Here is a 9,687-nt window from a genome sequence, read left to right as displayed (position 1 = left end):
TTCGTATTTTTAGGATCACGACTCCCCCTCGTCCACATCGATTGAGGTGGTCGGGATTCGGCGCCTGGAGGAGGCCATCCACGGTGTCATCGTATTGGTAGTCTGTAACTTAGTTTTGTAGTTTAAATTCAATTGTTACCATTTCGTATTTTTAGGATTTTCGAATTAGATTAGGATGCAATTCAAATTGAGCTTAGGTGGGATGAAGAAGGTCGACAAGTAGTTCCTTTAGAGGAATAAATTGGTAGTCTGTAACTTTATTTTGTTCTTGTTTTCGTGGGGCAAGGAAGCAAAGTAGAAATTGTACTTAAATGACAATGGTGACTGATTTTGGCAACTACATTAACAAGCCCAAACATCTAGGATGCTCACGAGGACTGGTGCAGTATACCAACAGTCGCATGTGGTATTGTTGTAGGGCATGTTCCATTATCTGTAATAAACAAAGGCATGGAGTTGTGGTTGAAAGGGAAATGTGCCCTTGGGCCATTTCTAAGTATTTTGGTGATTGAGTGCCAACTCAAGTGCTTAAATGTGAATTTATGCCATGGATGAATAAAGTGCAAATCAAGAGCAAAGGTATGTTTCTAAGTCTTAGTACATTGGTTTTGTGTACTAATATACTTGTCTAAGTATTGGAAACAGGAAGAAAAAGAAAAGAAAAGAGTTGGCTGTGTACAGCCAGAAGGCTGCTTCGGTCTGGAGCACCGGACTGTCCGGTGGTGCACTGGACAGTGTCCGGTGCGCCAGGCTGCCTCGGCCGAAGAGGCCGCTCTTAGGAATTTGCTGACGGCGTACGGCTAAAATTCACCGGACTGTCCGGTGTGCACCGGACTGTCCGGTGAGCCAACGGTCGGCCGGGCCAACGGTCGGCCGCGAATTCTGCGCGCGACACGTGGCCAAGCCAACGGTCGGAATGGGGCACCGGACTGTCCGGTGTGCACCGGACATGTCCGGTGCGCCAACCGCTCCCAGATCTGCAACGGTCGGCTTCGCCATTTAAGGAAAGGAATCGGGCACCGGACACTGTCCGGTGTGCACCGGACTGTCCGGTGCGCCCGATGACAGAAGGCAAGGATGGCCTTCCAGATTTGTTCTCAACGGCTCCTAGCTGCCTTGGGGCTATAAAAGGGACCCCTAGGCGCATGGAGGAGAACACCAAGCATTCCTACAACATTTCTAAGCACCAAGACATCGATCTCGCGCATTCGTTTCATTGTGATAGCATATAGAGCTTTTGTGGAGTTGTGAACTCTTTGAGTTGTGTTGCGAGCTCTTGTTGCGACTTGTGTGCGTGTTGTTGCTCTGATCTTTTGAAGTCTTGTGTGCGTTGCTCATTCCCCCTTACTCCGTATTTCTTTGTGAATCTCAAGTGTAAGGGCGAGAGGCTCCAAAGTGTGGAGATTCCTCGCAAACGGGATATTGACAGGCAAAGCAAAACACCGTGGTATTCAAGCTGGTCTTTGGACCGCTTGAGAGGGGTTGATTGCAACCCTCGTCCGTTGGGACGCCACAACGTGGAGTAGGCAAGCGTTGGTCTTGGCCGAACCACGGGATAAACCACTGTGTCATCTCTGTGTTTGATCTCTTGTGGTATTGTGTTTTGTCGAGACTCCTCTCTAGCCACTTGGCAATTATTGTGCTAACACTTAACAAGGTTTTTGTGGCTATAAGTTTAAGTTTTCACAGGATCACCTATTCACCCCCCTCTAGGTGCTCTCAATTGGTATCGGAGCCGTTCTCTTCAAGAAGGGACTAATCGCCCGAAGAGATGGATCCTAAGGGAAAGGGAATCGTGATCAACGACAAGGAGAAGGAGTCTTTCGTCAACGAGCCTAAGGATGACAAGCCTACTAACTCGGGCTCGGGCCACAAGCGTAAAGATGGGAAGAAGAAGAAGACAAGGCGCATCAAGGAGATCGTCTACTACGACGATAGCGATGAGTCTACTTCTTCCCAAAAGGACGACGACAACGACTACAGGAAGACGGTCAATTCGAACTTTTCATTTGATTATTCTCGTATTCCACATAGTTCGCATTCGCATTTGCTCTCCATTCCTCTTGGCAAACCTCCACACTTCGATGGGGAAGACTACGGATTTTGGAGTCACAAAATGCGTAGTCACTTATTCTCTCTCCATCCAAGCATATGGGAGATTGTAGAGAATGGAATGAAATTTGATAGCTCGGATAGCCCTATGCTTATAAATGAACAAATCCATAGAAATGCACAAGCTACTACTGTTCTATTAGCATCTTTGTGCAGGGAAGAGTACAATAAGGTGAGCGGCTTGGACAACGCCAAGCAGATATGGGACACCCTCAAGATCTCTCACGAGGGGAACGACATCACCATGCTCACTAAAATGGAGTTGGTGGAGGGCGAGCTTGGACGATTCGCAATGATAAGGGGAGAGGAGCCAACCCAAACTTACAACCGGCTCAAGACCCTTATCAACAAAATAAGGAGCTACGGAAGCACGCGATGGACGGACCACGACGTCGTCCGCCTAATGCTAAGGTCCTTTACTGTTCTTGATCCTCATCTCGTAAACAATATTCGTGAGAATCCCAGGTACACGATGATGACGCCCGAGGAGGTACTCGGAAAATTCGTAAGCGGGAGGATGATGATCAAGGAGGCGAGATACGTCGACGACGCCTTGAATGGTCCGATCAACGAGCCTCAACCCATTGCTCTCAAGGCAACAAGGAGCAAGGAGGCGCTACCCAGCAAGGTGGCACAAATTGAGGCTGCCGGTCTTAATGATGAAGAGATGGCCCTCATCATCAAAAGATTCAAGACGGCGCTAAAAGATCGAAAGGGACAGCCAAGCAAGACTAAGACCAAGGGAAAGCGATCATGCTTCAAATGCGGTAAGCTTGGTCATTTTATTGCTAACTGTCCCGACAATGATAGTGATCAGGATCAAGGGAACAAGAGGGAGAAGAAGAAGAACTATAAGAAGGCAAAGGGCGAGGCGCATCTAGGCAAGGAGTGGGACTCGGACTGCTCCTCTTCCGACTCCGACAATGAAGGACTCGCCGCCACCGCCTTCAACAAGTCATCCCTCTTCCCCAACGAGCGTCACACATGCCTTATGGCAAGGGAGAAGAAGGTGAGTACTCGAGACTCCACTTATGCTTCTTCTAGTGATAATGAGTCTAGTGATGATGATGACATAGACTATTCATGCTTATTCAAGGGCTTAGATAGATCTAAAATAGATAAGATTAATGAGTTGATTGATGCTTTGAATGACAAGAATAGATTACTAGAAAAACAAGAAGATCTTTTATATGAGGAGCATGATAAATTTGTTAGTGCACAAAATTCTCTTGCTCTAGAAATTAAAAGAAATGAAATACTCTCTGGTGAATTATCTACTTGTCATAAAACCATTTCTACTCTAGAAGGTGTCAACAATGATTTAAATGCTAAATTAGAAGTAGCAAATAAATCTAATTCTTATGTAGAACATGTTGTAATTTGTACTAGGTGTAAAGATATTGACATTGATGCTTGTAGTGAACACCTAGTTTCAATTTCCAAGCTTAATGATGAATTGGCTAGTCTTAATGCTCAACTTAAGACTAGCAAGAATGAATTTGACAAGCTAAAATTTGCAAGGGATGCCTACACGATCGGTAGACACCCCTCAATTAAGGATGGACTTGGCTACAAAAGGGAAGCCAAGAACTTAACAAGCCATAAGGCTCCTATCTCCGCCAAGGAGAAAGGGAAGGCTCCTATGGCTAGTAGTACTAAAAGGAACCATGTTTTTATGTATCATGATAGGAGACAAACTAGAAATGCTTATAGGAGTTATAATGCTTATGATGATTTTGACTCTCATGCCATGTTTGCTTCTAGTTCTTCCTACATGCATGGTAGAAATATGTCTAGGAGAAATGCTATTCATCATGTGCCTAGAAAGAATATTATCCATACTCCTAGGAAAGTAGTGAATGAACCCTCTACAATTTATTGTGCTTTAAATGCTTCCTTTGCTATTTGTAGAAAGGATAGGAAAATTGTTGCCAGGAAGTTAGGGGCAAAATGCAAGGGAGACAAAACTTGCATTTGGGTCCCTAAGGATATTTGCACTAACCTTGTAGGACCCAACAAGAGTTGGGTACCTAAGTCCCAAGCCTAAATTTGCCTTGCAGGTTTATGCATCCGGGGGTTCAAGCTGGATTATCGACAGCGGATGCACAAACCATATGACGGGGGAGAAGAAGATGTTCACCTCCTACGTCAAGAACAAGGATTCCCAAGATTCAATTATATTCGGTGATGGGAATCAAGGCAAGGTAAAAGGGTTAGGTAAAATTGCAATTTCTAATGAGCACTCTATCTCTAATGTGTTTTTAGTAGAGTCTCTTGGATATAATTTGCTATCGGTTAGTCAATTATGCAATATGGGATATAACTGTCTATTTACAAATGTAGATGTGTCTGTCTTTAGAAGAAGTGATGGTTCACTAGCTTTTAAGGGTGTATTAGACGGCAAACTTTATTTAGTTGATTTTGCAAGAGAAGAGGCCGGTCTAGATGCATGCTTAATGGCTAAGACTTGCATGGGCTGGTTGTGGCATCGCCGCTTAGCACATGTGGGGATGAAGAACCTCCACAAGCTTCTAAAGGGAGACCACGTGATAGGGCTAACCAATGTTCATTTCGAAAAAGATAGACCTTGTGCAGCTTGTCAAGCAGGTAAACAAGTGGGAGGAGCACATCACAGCAAGAATGTGATGACCACATCAAGACCCCTGGAGCTGCTACACATGGACCTCTTCGGACCCGTCGCCTATCTGAGCATAGGAGGAAGTAAGTATGGTCTAGTTATTGTTGATGACTTTTCCCGCTTCACTTGGGTGTTCTTTTTGCAGGATAAGTCTGAAACCCAAGGGACCCTCAAGCGCTTCCTCAGGAGAGCTCAAAATGAGTTTGAGCTCAAGGTGAAGAAGATAAGGAGCGACAACGGGTCGGAGTTCAAGAACTTGCAAGTGGAGGAGTTCCTTGAGGAGGAAGGGATCAAGCACGAGTTCTCCGCTCCCTACACACCACAGCAAAATGGTGTGGTAGAGAGGAAGAACAGGACGCTAATCGACATGGCGAGGACTATGCTTGGAGAATTCAAGACCCCCGAGCGTTTTTGGTCGGAAGCCGTGAACACGGCTTGCCACGCCATCAACAGGGTCTACCTTCACCGTCTCCTCAAGAAGACGTCATATGAGCTTCTAACTGGTAACAAACCCAATGTATCGTACTTTCGTGTATTTGGGAGCAAGTGCTACATTCTAGTGAAGAAGGGTAGAAATTCTAAATTTGCTCCCAAAGCAGTAGAAGGGTTTTTGTTAGGTTATGACTCAAATACAAAGGCGTATAGAGTCTTCAACAAATCATCGGGTTTGGTTGAAGTCTCTAGCGATGTTGTATTTGATGAGACTAATGGCTCTCCAAGAGAGCAAGTTGTTGATCTTGATGATGTAGATGAAGAAGACGTTCCAACGGCCGCTATGCGCACCATGGCGATTGGTGATGTGCGACCACAGGAACAATTGGAGCAAGATCAACCTTCTTCCTCAACTATGGTGCAACCCCCAACTCAAGACGATGAACAGGTTCATCAACAGGAGGCGTGTGATCAAGGGGGAGCACAAGATGATCATGTGATGGAGGAAGATGCGCAACCGGCACCTCCAACCCAAGTCCGAGCGGTGATTCAAAGGGATCATCCTGTCGACCAAATTTTGGGTGACATTAGTAAGGGAGTAACTACTCGATCTAGATTAGTTAATTTTTGTGAGCATTACTCCTTTGTCTCTTCTATTGAGCCTTTCAGGGTAGAGGGGGCCTTGCTAGATCCGGACTGGGTGTTGGCCATGCAGGAGGAGCTCAACAACTTCAAACGCAATGAAGTTTGGACACTGGTGCCTCGTCCCAAGCAAAATGTTGTGGGAACCAAGTGGGTGTTCCGCAACAAACAGGACGAGCATGGGGTGGTGACGAGGAACAAGGCTCGACTTGTGGCAAAAGGTTATGCCCAAGTCGCAGGTTTGGACTTTGAGGAGACGTTTGCTCCTGTGGCTAGGCTAGAATCAATTCGTATCTTGCTAGCATATGCCGCTCACCATTCTTTCAGGTTGTTCCAAATGGATGTGAAGAGCGCTTTCCTCAACGGGCCAATCAAGGAGGAGGTGTATGTGGAGCAACCCCCTGGCTTCAAGGATGAACGGTACCCCGACCACGTGTGTAAGCTCTCTAAGGCGCTCTATGGACTTAAGCAAGCCCCAAGAGCATGGTATGAATGCCTTAGAGACTTTTTGCTTGCTAATGCTTTCAAGGTTGGGAAAGCCGATCCAACTCTGTTCACTAAGACATGTGATGGTGATTTGTTTGTGTGCCAAATTTATGTCGATGACATAATATTTGGTTCTACTAACCAAAAGTCTTGTGAAGAGTTTAGCAGGGTGATGACGCAGAAATTCGAGATGTCGATGATGGGCGAGTTGAACTACTTCCTTGGGTTCCAAGTGAAGCAACTCAAGGACGGCACCTTCATCTCCCAAACAAAGTACACGCAAGATCTGCTAAAGCGGTTTGGGATGAAGGACGCCAAGCCCGCAAAGACTCCGATGGGAACCGACGGACACACCGACCTCAACAAAGGAGGTAAGTCCATTGATCAAAAAGCATACCGGTCAATGATAGGGTCTTTACTTTATTTATGTGCTAGTAGACCGGACATTATGCTTAGCGTATGCATGTGTGCTAGATTTCAATCCGATCCTAAGGAGTGTCACTTAGTGGCGGTGAAGCGAATTCTTAGATATTTGGTTGCTACGCCTTGCTTCGGGCTCTGGTATCCAAAGGGGTCTACCTTTGACTTGGTTGGATACTCAGACTCCGACTATGCTGGATGTAAGGTCGATAGGAAGAGTACATCAGGGACGTGCCAATTCTTAGGAAGGTCCCTGGTGTCGTGGAACTCTAAGAAACAAACCTCCGTTGCCCTATCCACCGCTGAGGCCGAGTACGTTGCCGCAGGACAGTGTTGCGCGCAACTACTTTGGATGAGGCAAACCCTCAGGGACTTTGGCTACAATCTGAGCAAAGTCCCACTCCTATGCGATAATGAGAGTGCTATCCGCATGGCGGAAAATCCTGTTGAACACAGCCGCACAAAGCACATAGACATCCGGCATCACTTTTTGAGAGACCACCAGCAAAAGGGAGATATCGAAGTGTTTCATGTTAGCACCGAGAACCAGCTAGCCGATATCTTTACCAAGCCTCTAGATGAGAAGACCTTTTGCAGGCTGCGTAGTGAGCTAAATGTCTTAGTTTCGCGGAACTTGGATTGAATTGTAGCATACATGTGTTTATGCCTTTGATCATGTTCACTCTGCATTTTGTTGCTTATTTTGGTGCTCAAGTTGTACAAACACTCCCTGGACCTCACAAGTCCGTTGCAAAGTGATGCACATGTTTAGGGGGAGATGTGCTACAACTTGACCCTTTGAGACTAACCATTTGCTTGAGTTTGCTTGTTTTAGTCTCAAAGAAGGTTTGAAAGGGAAAGGTGTGACTTGGACCGTGAAAGACTTCCACTGCACTCCGATGAGGGGGTAACTTATTCCAAGTTCATCTTTAAACTCTTATTGCCTATTTGCTCTTAATTGAAGATTTTGGTGAAGCAATGGGGTTAAAGGGCCAAGATTGATCCCGTTTTGGTGCTTGATGCCAAAGGGGGAGAAAATAAAGGCCAAAGCAATAGATGGATCAGCTACCACTTGAGATATTATTGAAACTAGAATAGAGCTTTTTGTTTTGTCAAAACTCTTGCATTGTCTCTTGTGTCAAAAGTTGGCCTCTTGCGGGGAGAAGTGTTGATCATGGGAAAAAGGGGGAGTTTTTGGAATCTTGAATTAATTTTCTTTGGAAAACCTCTCTGTATGTCTCTACAAGTGGATTTGACTTAGAGATAGGATTTTGAGTTTGATTTGCAAAAACAAACCAAGTGGTGGCAAAGGATGATCCATATATGCCAAAATTGAATCAAAATCAATTTGAGTTTTATTTGAAGTGATTTTGCACTTGTTCTAGTTGCTTTATGTTGTGTTGGCATAAATCACCAAAAAGGGGGAGATTGAAAGGGAAATGTGCCCTTGGGCCATTTCTAAGTATTTTGGTGATTGAGTGCCAACTCAAGTGCTTAAATGTGAATTTATGCCATGGATGAATAAAGTGCAAATCAAGAGCAAAGGTATGTTTCTAAGTCTTAGTACATTGGTTTTGTGTACTAATATACTTGTCTAAGTATTGGAAACAGGAAGAAAAAGAAAAGAAAAGAGTTGGCTGTGTACAGCCAGAAGGCTGCTTCAGTCTGGAGCACCGGACTGTCCGGTGGTGCACCAGACAGTGTCCGGTGCGCCAGGCTGCCTCGGCCGAAGAGGCCGCTCTCAGGAATTTGCTGACGGCGTACGGCTAAAATTCACCGGACTGTCCGGTGTGGCAGAACCTCCCAAGTTATTGGGCCCACATGCACCTGTCCTTGTCTCAAAGACCTCAGACAGCTATGCATGTGCACTAAATAACTTAACCCCATGGGGACGAGCTTGGCCGGATGAACCCTTTATTCAGTAGATCTTGCAATTGAATCTTCAGTTCCGCCAATTCATTAGGGGGCATACGGTACGACCTTCGAGAGATGGGAGCCGTACCGGGCTTTAGCTCAATTACGAATTCTACATCTCTTTCAGGGGGCAGTCCAGGCAAATCTTCCGGAAATACATCTGGAAACTCACATACTACCGGAATATTCTTGATCTCCGGTACAATGGCTTCATAGACTCTACCAGAAGTTTTGGCTGGATTGGTTGTAGGGAGAGTCAAAAGAATCTCTTCTTGGTTATAGCTCAACCTGACGGTTCTGAGTTCAGTGTTGAGAATTGCCTTGTGTTGGGTTAACCAATTCATACCCAGAATTACATCTATATCCTGGCCTTTCAGAACAATCATGTTAGCAGGAAAGTTCCGTCCGGCCATTGTTATTGGCACTCCATAGGCCACTTCTCTAGTATAAATGTGTCCCCCAGGTGAATGAATTTTAAATCCCTCTTTCGATTCATGGTATGCAATATGGTGTTGCTCCACAAATGTCTTGCTAATGAATGTATGTGAAGCACCAGAATCAAAAAGAATAATTGCTGGGTGACTGGCTACGGGAAACGTACCCATCATCACCGGCTCTCCTTCCGGTGTAGTAGCCACTTGAGTGTAATATACACGGCCCGTTTTCTTCGTATTCTTCCCCATAGCATTTCCTTTAGGCTGAGAGGACTTCCCGGTTCCTTGCTGAGCATTGGATTGATTTTGTTTGGGGTATGGACAGTCTTTGATAAAATGTCCTGACTTGCCACAGTTAAAACACCCAGTTGAAGAACTAGGCAAGGCAGGGAATCGAGTGCCTGGGGCATCCGGCTGATTTGGGAAAGTGGAGGTATTGTTGGGGCGGATAATGATTGGCTGTTTGAAGGGAAATGAAGGTGGACGAGAAAAAGGGCGATTTTGGCTTGAAGGTCGGATCACAAACCGTGGTTTCTTCGCCTGGCCCTGACTAGGCCTCTCACCACCGAATCCCTTATTCTTCCCAGAATTTGTGTACTTGGCTTCAAC

This window comes from Zea mays, chromosome 2 (assembly GCF_902167145.1).
Source record: "Zea mays cultivar B73 chromosome 2, Zm-B73-REFERENCE-NAM-5.0, whole genome shotgun sequence".
NCBI lineage: Eukaryota > Viridiplantae > Streptophyta > Magnoliopsida > Poales > Poaceae > Zea > Zea mays.
The sequence above is the reverse complement of the archived record's forward strand: the minus strand, read 5'-3'. Positions refer to the sequence as shown.